Raw genomic sequence first — 9,518 nt, 5'->3', positions numbered from 1 at the left:
TTGACCTGCTGGGCTCCGGCGATCCTTCCCCTCAGCCTTCCAAGTAGCTGGAACTACAGGTGCGCGCTATCACGCCCGGCTAATTTTTGATTTATTGTAGAGATGAGGGCTCACCAAGTTACCCAGATGGATTTTGAACCTGCAATCCACTCACCTCAGCCTCCCAAAGCACGGGATTACAGGCTGAGCCACCGAGCCTGCCTGGAATTTGGTATCGTATTGCCACAGAGTCTGTTTTGTCCGTTTTATTAATATAATCTCTATTTCAATATTAATGCAAATCAGTTGTGCCTAAAACTCCACAAGGAAGGAGGTATAATGAGGTATGTCCAACCATCTTTTCTATCATGGCCTGTAATTTAGTTTTACAGGTTTCCCCTGGCCCAGTCAAGGTATATTTAGTCAGTTGGGAGGCTTGAAATTTTATTTTTGGTTTACTCCTTAGATCTGAAGGGTGAATTGTGGAGAATAGAACAGTTGTTAAGATAATTTGGTGGATGATCTTTTATGTCTTCTCTGTTTCCTTAGCTCTGAGCAAAAATGAAGGAACCTGGACCCATCCTTGTTACTGTGAGAAAGAGACTTCATTCATTCAAGATGGTATTTGTTAAGCACCTACTGTGAGTATAGGTTTTCCTGCCAAAGACAGTTAACAAATCCTTAGAATTTTGCTTCATATACAGTTATTGATGATGAGTAATTCACATTCTCTTAATTGTAATGCTTCCTTGGGAAGTCATAATGGAAGATAAAGGCTGGCTCATACATTTTCCCAGACAGGAATTTGGCTGCCAACAAGGAATTCTGAACAACTAAAAACTCCAGATGATAAATGCACAACATAATGATGGTTAATTTTTTTAAGAGCATGGTAACAAAACTTTCATGAAATATTTTGTGTAAGCACAGATAACTAGTCATTTTCTTTGTAGAGTTCTTATTCTTAAACAATTTAGAATACTTTGTTCTTTATGATACATGATGGGCAACTATACTATGATCCTTCTGAGTGACTCAATTCTCTCTTTTTTTCACATTGAATGTTTTGATTTCTCCTATGTGAATGCATAGATACTATATTAACCAGAGTTCTACAGAGGACCAGAACAAATAGGGAGATTTATTATGCGGTACTGGTTTCTGTGACTATGGAGGCTCCACAATTTTCTGTCTGCAAGCTGGAGACCCAGGAAAGCTGGTGATAGTTTGAAGGCCTAAGAGCTGAACAGTCGTTTGTGTAGATTCCAGTCCACGTCTGAAGGCCTGAAAACCAGGAGTGCAAAGTAGAGAAAATCAATATCCCAGCTCAAACACTCAGGCAGAGAGAGAAAATTCCCCTACCTCTCCCTTTTTGTTCTATTGAGGCCCTCAATGAATTGAAGGATGCCTGCGCACACTGGGGAGGCAGTCTGCTTTAGCTGGTCCACCAGCTTAGATGCTAATCTCTTTCAGCAACAGTTTCCCAGACCTATCCAGAAATAGTGCTTAACTAGCAATGAGCATCCCATGGCTCAACCAAGTTGACACGAAACTAACCATCATAGATCCAAATCAAAGTTAAGTAATCATAATACAGACTTTTGGCAAGGCGTAGTTTAAAACACGATAGTTAGTGAACCTGGTTTAGAGTACTGAATACAAGCACAAATAATGCTGTTTTGGGAATTTGGTGTTAGTCTCTCCAGACCCATTGCCCTCCTCCTCACCATGTTCTGGGCCCCAGAATGCCAAACTCTACGAACACCCTAAATGGGCTTTGTTGCCCTCTGGCTTTCCATGGGATTTTGCCCGTGGTGGCACAAAGAAAACTGGGGCAAGAGGACAAAAGGGTTAAGGTAAAGATGCTCCTCACAGGCCATGTTATCGGCAGTGACGGCATTCCTGTGTGAAGGCCACTGTTGCAGGATCCTCTCCTGTAGCTCTCTCTGGGTCCAGGTAATCTCTCTCCTTAAAGTCCCCTCAGTCCTAGGAAAGGTAAAACTTCTCCTATGTGTGCTGCCCAAGAATGTTTCAATGTTTCAATTCCGCTGGTTAGATTCCCATAGCTCTACCCACACCTTTGCTCATTAAGCTCTGTTCAGTTCACTTGTTTGAGCGCACCATCTGTTTCCTATCATGACTCTGACTGATACAGTATTTTCAGTATGGATCTATATCACATGTATTTACTTTTTTATCCTCCATATTCCTCATTCATCAGGGTTGTAAATCTTCTCTTCCTATGACACTAAATTACCCTTAATAAAGTTTATTGACCTTAAAGGTCTAAGAAGATAAAACCAGAGCTGTTTAAAGAGGACATTACACAAAAGGTTAGGAAATATTAAATACAAGCATTTATATATTTATTCCCCCCCTCAAGCAAATAAACATACTTACTTTTATAAAACCTGTGCAACCCCATGTTTCTGGTTCCTAGGTGAGCACTAATTAGAGTGATGAACTCCAACTCAGTAGCTTATTTACATAATATAAACTGTTAACATCTCTGCATTAATTCTGGTTTTCATTTTGCTTTTTGTTAAATTGGAGTTTTCGTTTAATATAAGATTTAGAGGTTTCTGTCTCAGAGTTCCCCAAGACTTGCTACTTTTATCTGCTTTACTTTTAATCTCAAAATCTAGATTTACTTATAATTCCAAACAAGGACATTAGTTTTGCTTTTATCTTCCATTTCTTTGCATGGGAATAGGTGATTGGGTACCAAATTACTGATTGTTTTACTTTTGTCTTTAACATATATTGGAAAATCGCCCTTTTTATGTACCTGGAACTTTTTAAAGTTTTAATTCTTTAAAAAATGTGGTGAAAATATTCATAACATAAAATTTATTTTAGTCATTTTTAAGTGTGCAGTTTAGCACTAAGTACACTTGCACTGTTGTGCAACTATCACTACCATTCATCTTCAGGACATTTATTTACCTTCCAAAACTGAAACTCTGTTCCTATTACACAATAATGTCCCACTCCATTTTCCCAAAAATCCCCTAGCAATCACCATTCTACTTTGCTTTTTTATGAATTTGATTACAGTCTTATATAAGGGGGATCATGCAGCATTTGTTAATTTGTGACTGGCTTATTTCATTTAGCATAATGTCTTCAAGGCTCATCTATGTTGTAGCATCTATCTGAATTTTCTTCCTTTTTAGAGGCTGAGTAATATTCCATTGTATGTATATACCACATGTTTTTTATCCATTCTTCTGTGTATACATGCTTAGGTTGCTTCCACCTTTTGGCTGTTGTGAATAATAGTGCTATGAACATGTACAGATATTTGTTCAAGTCTGCTTTCAGTTATTTGGGGGTATTACCCAGAAATGAAATCCTGGATCATATGGTAATTCTATGGTTAATTTTTGCGGAACTAGCAACCTGTTTCCTATGGTGGCCTCACCATTTTCTGTTCCTAACAGCAGTGTACAAAGTTTCCAATTTCTCCACATCCTCAACAACACTTGTTATTTTCTGGTTTCTGTTTTGTTCTGATTTTTTTTTTTTTTTTTTGGTCATGGAACATTCTTATACATGGTTACAATCCATCATGGTGGTCTTCATCAAGTTAGAGAGGTTGCAGAGCCTCCACATCATCATTCACTCTTCTGGGAATAAAGACATTTGTAAAATATCAAGTCCAATGAATACCGCTTCAAGTCTTCAATTTTGGTGGGGTTACTACTGGATTTTATAAGTGCTTTTTATACTTACAGATGGCATACTTCTTTTCCATTGAACATGTTAAAAAACAATTTACTTCATTTTGACCAATATTTTCTGAGGGCCACTATGCACCAGTTCTGGTTTAGGTGAATGGGCCCATCAGTGAACAAAAACTTAGAAAATTACAAACATTTGGAAACCCACTGCTACAGTGGCTTCTTTAGAGATGATATTGTCTCCCTATACATTACTCAGGAAATAAGCTCCCTCGGACCTCACTGTTATGTCTCTACTGATGAGTTCATAGCTTAGAAAAGCATGAACAAGAAGGACACTACCAGACAGGTTCCTTCTACAGCCCTTAAGTTGTACTTGTCAGTGGATCTTACCACTTTCAATCTTGTCATTTGTGTACATATTTTTGTTCTTATCAAACTCAGTTTCTTTCAAGAAGATTTCATGTCTTTGATTTTCCACAGTTATCCAGGGAGTTTTGCATATAAGCATCAAGAAGATGCTTTATTTCATTTGCTGAATATTAAGAAACCTGGCTGTCTTGTATTATTTTATTTGATGATCAGTCAGGTGCAGCCACAAGAGGAAACACAGGAGAGCTCAAGAAAACAGTCTATTATGCTCACATGTCCTAGGAGCAGGAGGCACACAAGCCACACAGGACTAAATGGAAACAGAACAAAACAAAACACCAGAGTGATCAGAAAGCAGAAGACAGGGATGAGGGAAAATGTCAGCCCAGAATCTTTTGAGGAATTTCCACTGGAAAGGCAGTTTAGGATTGGCTCATTTGAATCATTTGGGTGGACTCTAAGCAACAAGGGTAGTTTCTAGTTGTCTATTACCTGGTTTTGGGATGGTTAAAGCCAAGAAACACTGTCATCTGGGGTGCAAGACCAGACAGAGAAGGGTTGGTTGTGATTGGTTTGTTTGCATAACAAAAGCAAGCTCAGGCTGGGCCCTTGCTATCCCTAAGAATTGGCTAATCCCAGGAGGGGCTGTATGACCCCAACCAGGAAGATTTGTTTAAGCTGTCAAAACATCATAATACACACACACACACACACACACACACACACACACTCATGCACACTACAATGCATGTATTGTGTGTGTTTATATACACAATGCAAGTGGCAGCTCCCCATGTCAGGAATAGCGGTGTTTCCTGATGTGGAGTAGCTCCCTCTGTAGGTGGTATTTGCTGGTCTGCACTTTGACGCCCTCTAGTTGAGAGCACAGCATAGACTGTTCTGGCTTCAGTTTGTAACTTCTGTAAAATAACAAATGAACAAGCTGAACTCTATCTTGGGACTCTTCAGAAGCTATAAGAAAAGCCCACTTGCTCTCCTATAGCACCCCATCACCCATGCACGCCTGTCTCTGCCAGGTAATAAGCAGATGTGACTTGCAGGCACAAAGCACCAACATAATTAGTAAATTTAAGTGTGAATGTAGCTTTATCTTCCTCTAATTTGGCCTCTAGTGTTGTTTTATTATTTTATGAGTTTGAATGTAATTAGTCATGATTAAAATTTGAAATCTCTAAGTGTGTCTTCAGTCCAATTTCATCTGAGACAATAAAAAATAAATAACTCACAGTGACTTTATTACTTAGGTTTCTGAGATTTGGGGAGGCAGAAAATGGAAGTTAGGTTTTTTCACAGCATCCATAGGGCATGTAGAATCTGCAGGAGCTTGCAAGTCCTTTAGCTAAAGTTCATTTCCCCTGAACTGTCAGCACTCTCTACAAACAGGAGGCAAGGCAAGTCTTAAGATACGAATGTCCAGAAATTCTTAGTGTGCAACGATCTTATTTCCTTCTTCAGGGAAGGAGAGATGGGTGAGTAAGACAAAATGACTGCCAAACCCCTTGTTACAATCCTGCCTCCACTTCTAAGCACTGTCACTGTTTATAGCATTTATTTGTATTCCAGATTCCAAATGAATATGTAGTATCTGCCTGAGACTATTTCCAACTGGTTCTTGGGAATCAAGAATATATGCGAAGCATTACTGACACTAAGGTCTTTATTTTCTCTAAAAATGGTGAGTTACCCCTTTCTGTATTAATTGAGGTTCTCTGGAAAAACAGAACCAACAGGACATATACAGTGCTATGGTTTGAAGGTGTCTCATGAATGTGTCATACATGTTGAAACGTAATTCCCATGGTGGTAGTATTAAGTGGAGCCTTTTGGGAAGCAAGTAAGTCATGATGGCTCCACCATAATGAATGGATTAGTGCCTTTCGAAAAGATTTAAGGAAACTAACTTAGACCCTTTGCCTCTCTGTCTTCTGTCGTGTGAGGATGTCATCACTTCACACGAAGGCTGATGGGGCAGGCCCTTGCCAGACATTGGGCCTGCCAGTACCTTGCATCTTGGATTTTCCAGTCTCCATAACTGTGGGAAATAAATTTCTGCTCTTTATAAACTACCCAGTCTTAGGAATTTTGTTATAGCAGCACAAAACAGACTAAGACAGATAAAGATATATGTAAGAGGACTTGCATTATAGGAAGGCTCACATGATCATGGTGGGACCAAGAGTTCACACCATCTACTGCCTGCAAACTGGAGAACTAGGAAGTCTGGTGGTTTAATTTGGTCTGAGTCTGAAGGCCTGACAACCAGGGGAGCTGCTGGGTGTATTAGTCTAAAGGCCCAAGAATTAGGAGATTTGATGTCTGAGGGCAGGAGAAGATGGATGTTCCAGCTGAGAGAGACAGGGAGGAGAGAGAGAGAAAGAGAGAGAGAGAGAGAGAGAGAGAGAGAGAGAGAGAGGAGAACTTTCTCCCTCCACCTTTTTGCTCTATATAGGTGATCAATGGATTGAGTGATGCCCTTTCACATATTCACATTGGTGGGGGCAAATCTTCTTTATTCAATCCACTGATTCAAATGTTAATCTCTCTAACCATCACACCTAAACACCCACATTTACTTTATCCTTTCTCACTCCCTTCCTCTCTAATCTCTTTGTCTTCCCTTTACTCACTTTCTCTCTCTCTCTTCGGCACACACACTGAGGGCAGACATAAGACAATATGCTGCCTCTATTCATGGAATTTGCAAGTGACTGGCACTGGTTACTGCAGAAGTTGCTGAGCATTTGCCAAATAATATGCAAAATTATTGTCACTTGTAAATTCAACAATGCTCAAAATCTACGGTCATCAATCTCCTTCTTGTCACTCAAAGTCACATCAAGAGGATCAGTTGATTCTGTCCTCAGAGCATCTTGTCATCCATTTCTCCTGCCTTTTCTTTTTTCTTTTTTGTCTTATTAATGGCTACTACTACAGATTTTCATTAGATCACACTCAGTGTTGTGGATTGAATTGTATCCACCAAAAACGTATGTTCAAGTCCTAACTCTCTGTGCCTGTGAATGGAACCTTACTTGGAAATAGTCTTTATAGATGGAATCAAGTGAAGGACATACTGGGATAGAGTGGGCCTTAATATAATGACTGGTTCTTTATAAGAAGAGAGCTATTTTGATACAGAGAAACAGAAAAAGAAGACCATGGGATGGTTGAAGCAGGGATTAAAGTAATGTTTCTACATGCCAAGAAATGCCAACAATAACCAGCGACCACCAGAAGCAAGGGGAGGGCCTGGAACAGATTATTCCTCACAACCTCCAAAAGGAACGAATCCTGCAAACACCTTTGTGGAGAACCTGTGACCTCCAGAATCGTGAGGGACTAACTTTCTCTATTTCAAGCCATTTGTTAAGACAGCCCTAGGAAACTAATTTACTCAGTCAGTGCAATAACTCTCAAATAGTTCTCTTTGACTCCAAACAGTCTGTCGTATCCTATTGCTGATCACTTGGCATCCTGCACATTGTTTTCAGGGCTGGTTGAATGCTGAGCAAAGAGAACTCAGGAAGGGAGAGATACAAGAGAGACTAAGAACTAGGAAAGAGATATTCTGAAACTGTAAAGTAATCATTTAAAACACTGGTGAGTACTTCAGAATCTTGGAATGGTTGCTAAACTTCCCTAAGGACATGGATTGGGAGACTCAAAGAACAGAGAGTCTATGTTCCTTCTGGGTGATATATATGTAATTTCATTGAATCCTCTCTGCCACTACATGGTTTGGGACCACAACCTGTTCTTGTAGGGAAGAAGCTGAGGCTCTTTAGAGTTGGCTCTTGCTTAAAAGCCACCAAGCATTTAGTTGTGTTTATGTGGTGAATTACATTTATTGAGTTGGGAATACTGAACCATCCTTGCATACCTGTTATAAAACTCACTTGGTCATGATGGATTCTCTTTTGATGTACTGATGGATTCTGTTTGCTAGTATTTTGCTAAGGATTTTTGTATATGTGTCCATCGGGGTATTGGCCTGTAGTTTGGAACTCAAACAACTCAACAAGAAAAAACAAAACAAAACAAAAAGTACCCACTAAAAACTGAGCAAAGAACATGAACAGACATTTCTTAAAATAAGAAACACACATGGTCAACAAACACATGAAAAACTGCTCAACATCACTATCAGAGATAATTAAATTAAAAGCACAATGAGACATCATCTTATACCAGTCAGAACTGCTATTATTAAAAAGCCAAAAAACACAGATGTTGGCATGGATGTGGATAAAAGGGATACTTATACACTGTTGGTGGGAATGTAAATTAATTCAGTCTCTGTGGAAAACAGTGTACAGATTCCTCAAAGAACTAAAAATATAACTACCATTTGACCCAGCAATCCCATTACTAGATACGTAGCCAAAGGAAATGAAATTATTTTATATGTTTATCATAGCACTATTCACAATAGCAAAGTCTTGGATCCAATCTAAGTGTCCATAAATGGTTGGTTGGATAAAGACAATGCCATATATATATATATATATATATACACTATGAAATACTATGTAACTATAAAAATAATGAAGTCGTGTCCTTTGCAACAACATGGATGGAGCTGTAGGCCATTATCATAAGTGAATTAATTCAGAAACAAAACCAAAAACTTCATGTTCTCAGATATAAGTGAGAGCTAAACAATGGATACAACATGGACATAAAAATAATAATAATAGACACTGAGGACTCCAACAGGGAGGAGTGGGAAGTTGAGTGAGGACTGAAAAAAATACTTATGGGGTACAATGTTTGCTATTTAAGTGAAGGGTACACTAGAAGCACAGTTCCCACCAACATGCAATATACTCATTTAACAACTTGCATTTTAACCCCCTGAATCTAATATAAATATAAAAGAGAATCACCAAGATAGTAAAAGTCCAGCCGTGGAACTTCAACCCAAGACATTCTGCTCTAAAGCAAATTCTCGTTCTTAACATTCCTACACCTCTAAATCAGAAGACTGGGTTATTTCTTTTTCTTGGCTCTACCTCACTATTTTTCTATCTAAATTTCTTTCTTTTTCTCTCTGCACTTGGTCGGAAGCTGCTCATTCTTCAAAGTCTAGTTTAAATCTAATTTTCTCTGAATAAATTTCCCTAAGCACCTCACCTCATCCTGAAGACGCATAGACTAGTCCCACTGAACAAAACTAAATGAAGTATACATAATTTAATTTGGCACAATCGAGCACTTCCTGAGTTGTCTCTTCAATTATTGACTTGATCTCTTTGCATCTTTTCTTTCTGGTTATTTATTTTATTTTTTTCAGATTGTTGTAAGCTCCTTAGACAAAGTCCATAATATACACTTCTGTGTATACCCAACAGGTCTCAGAACAGTACTTTGTACAAGGAAGAAGCTCAATGAATTCAGATATCTTGGTTCTAAACATAATCATCTACTCTGGATTTATTCACTCTGAGATATCAAACGAATCCC

Source organism: Carlito syrichta, unplaced genomic scaffold, assembly GCF_000164805.1.
Source record: "Carlito syrichta isolate Samal-C Ts95f unplaced genomic scaffold, Tarsius_syrichta-2.0.1 Scaffold302518, whole genome shotgun sequence".
NCBI classification, from domain to species: domain Eukaryota; kingdom Metazoa; phylum Chordata; class Mammalia; order Primates; family Tarsiidae; genus Carlito; species Carlito syrichta.
Note: the sequence above shows the minus strand (reverse complement) of the source record.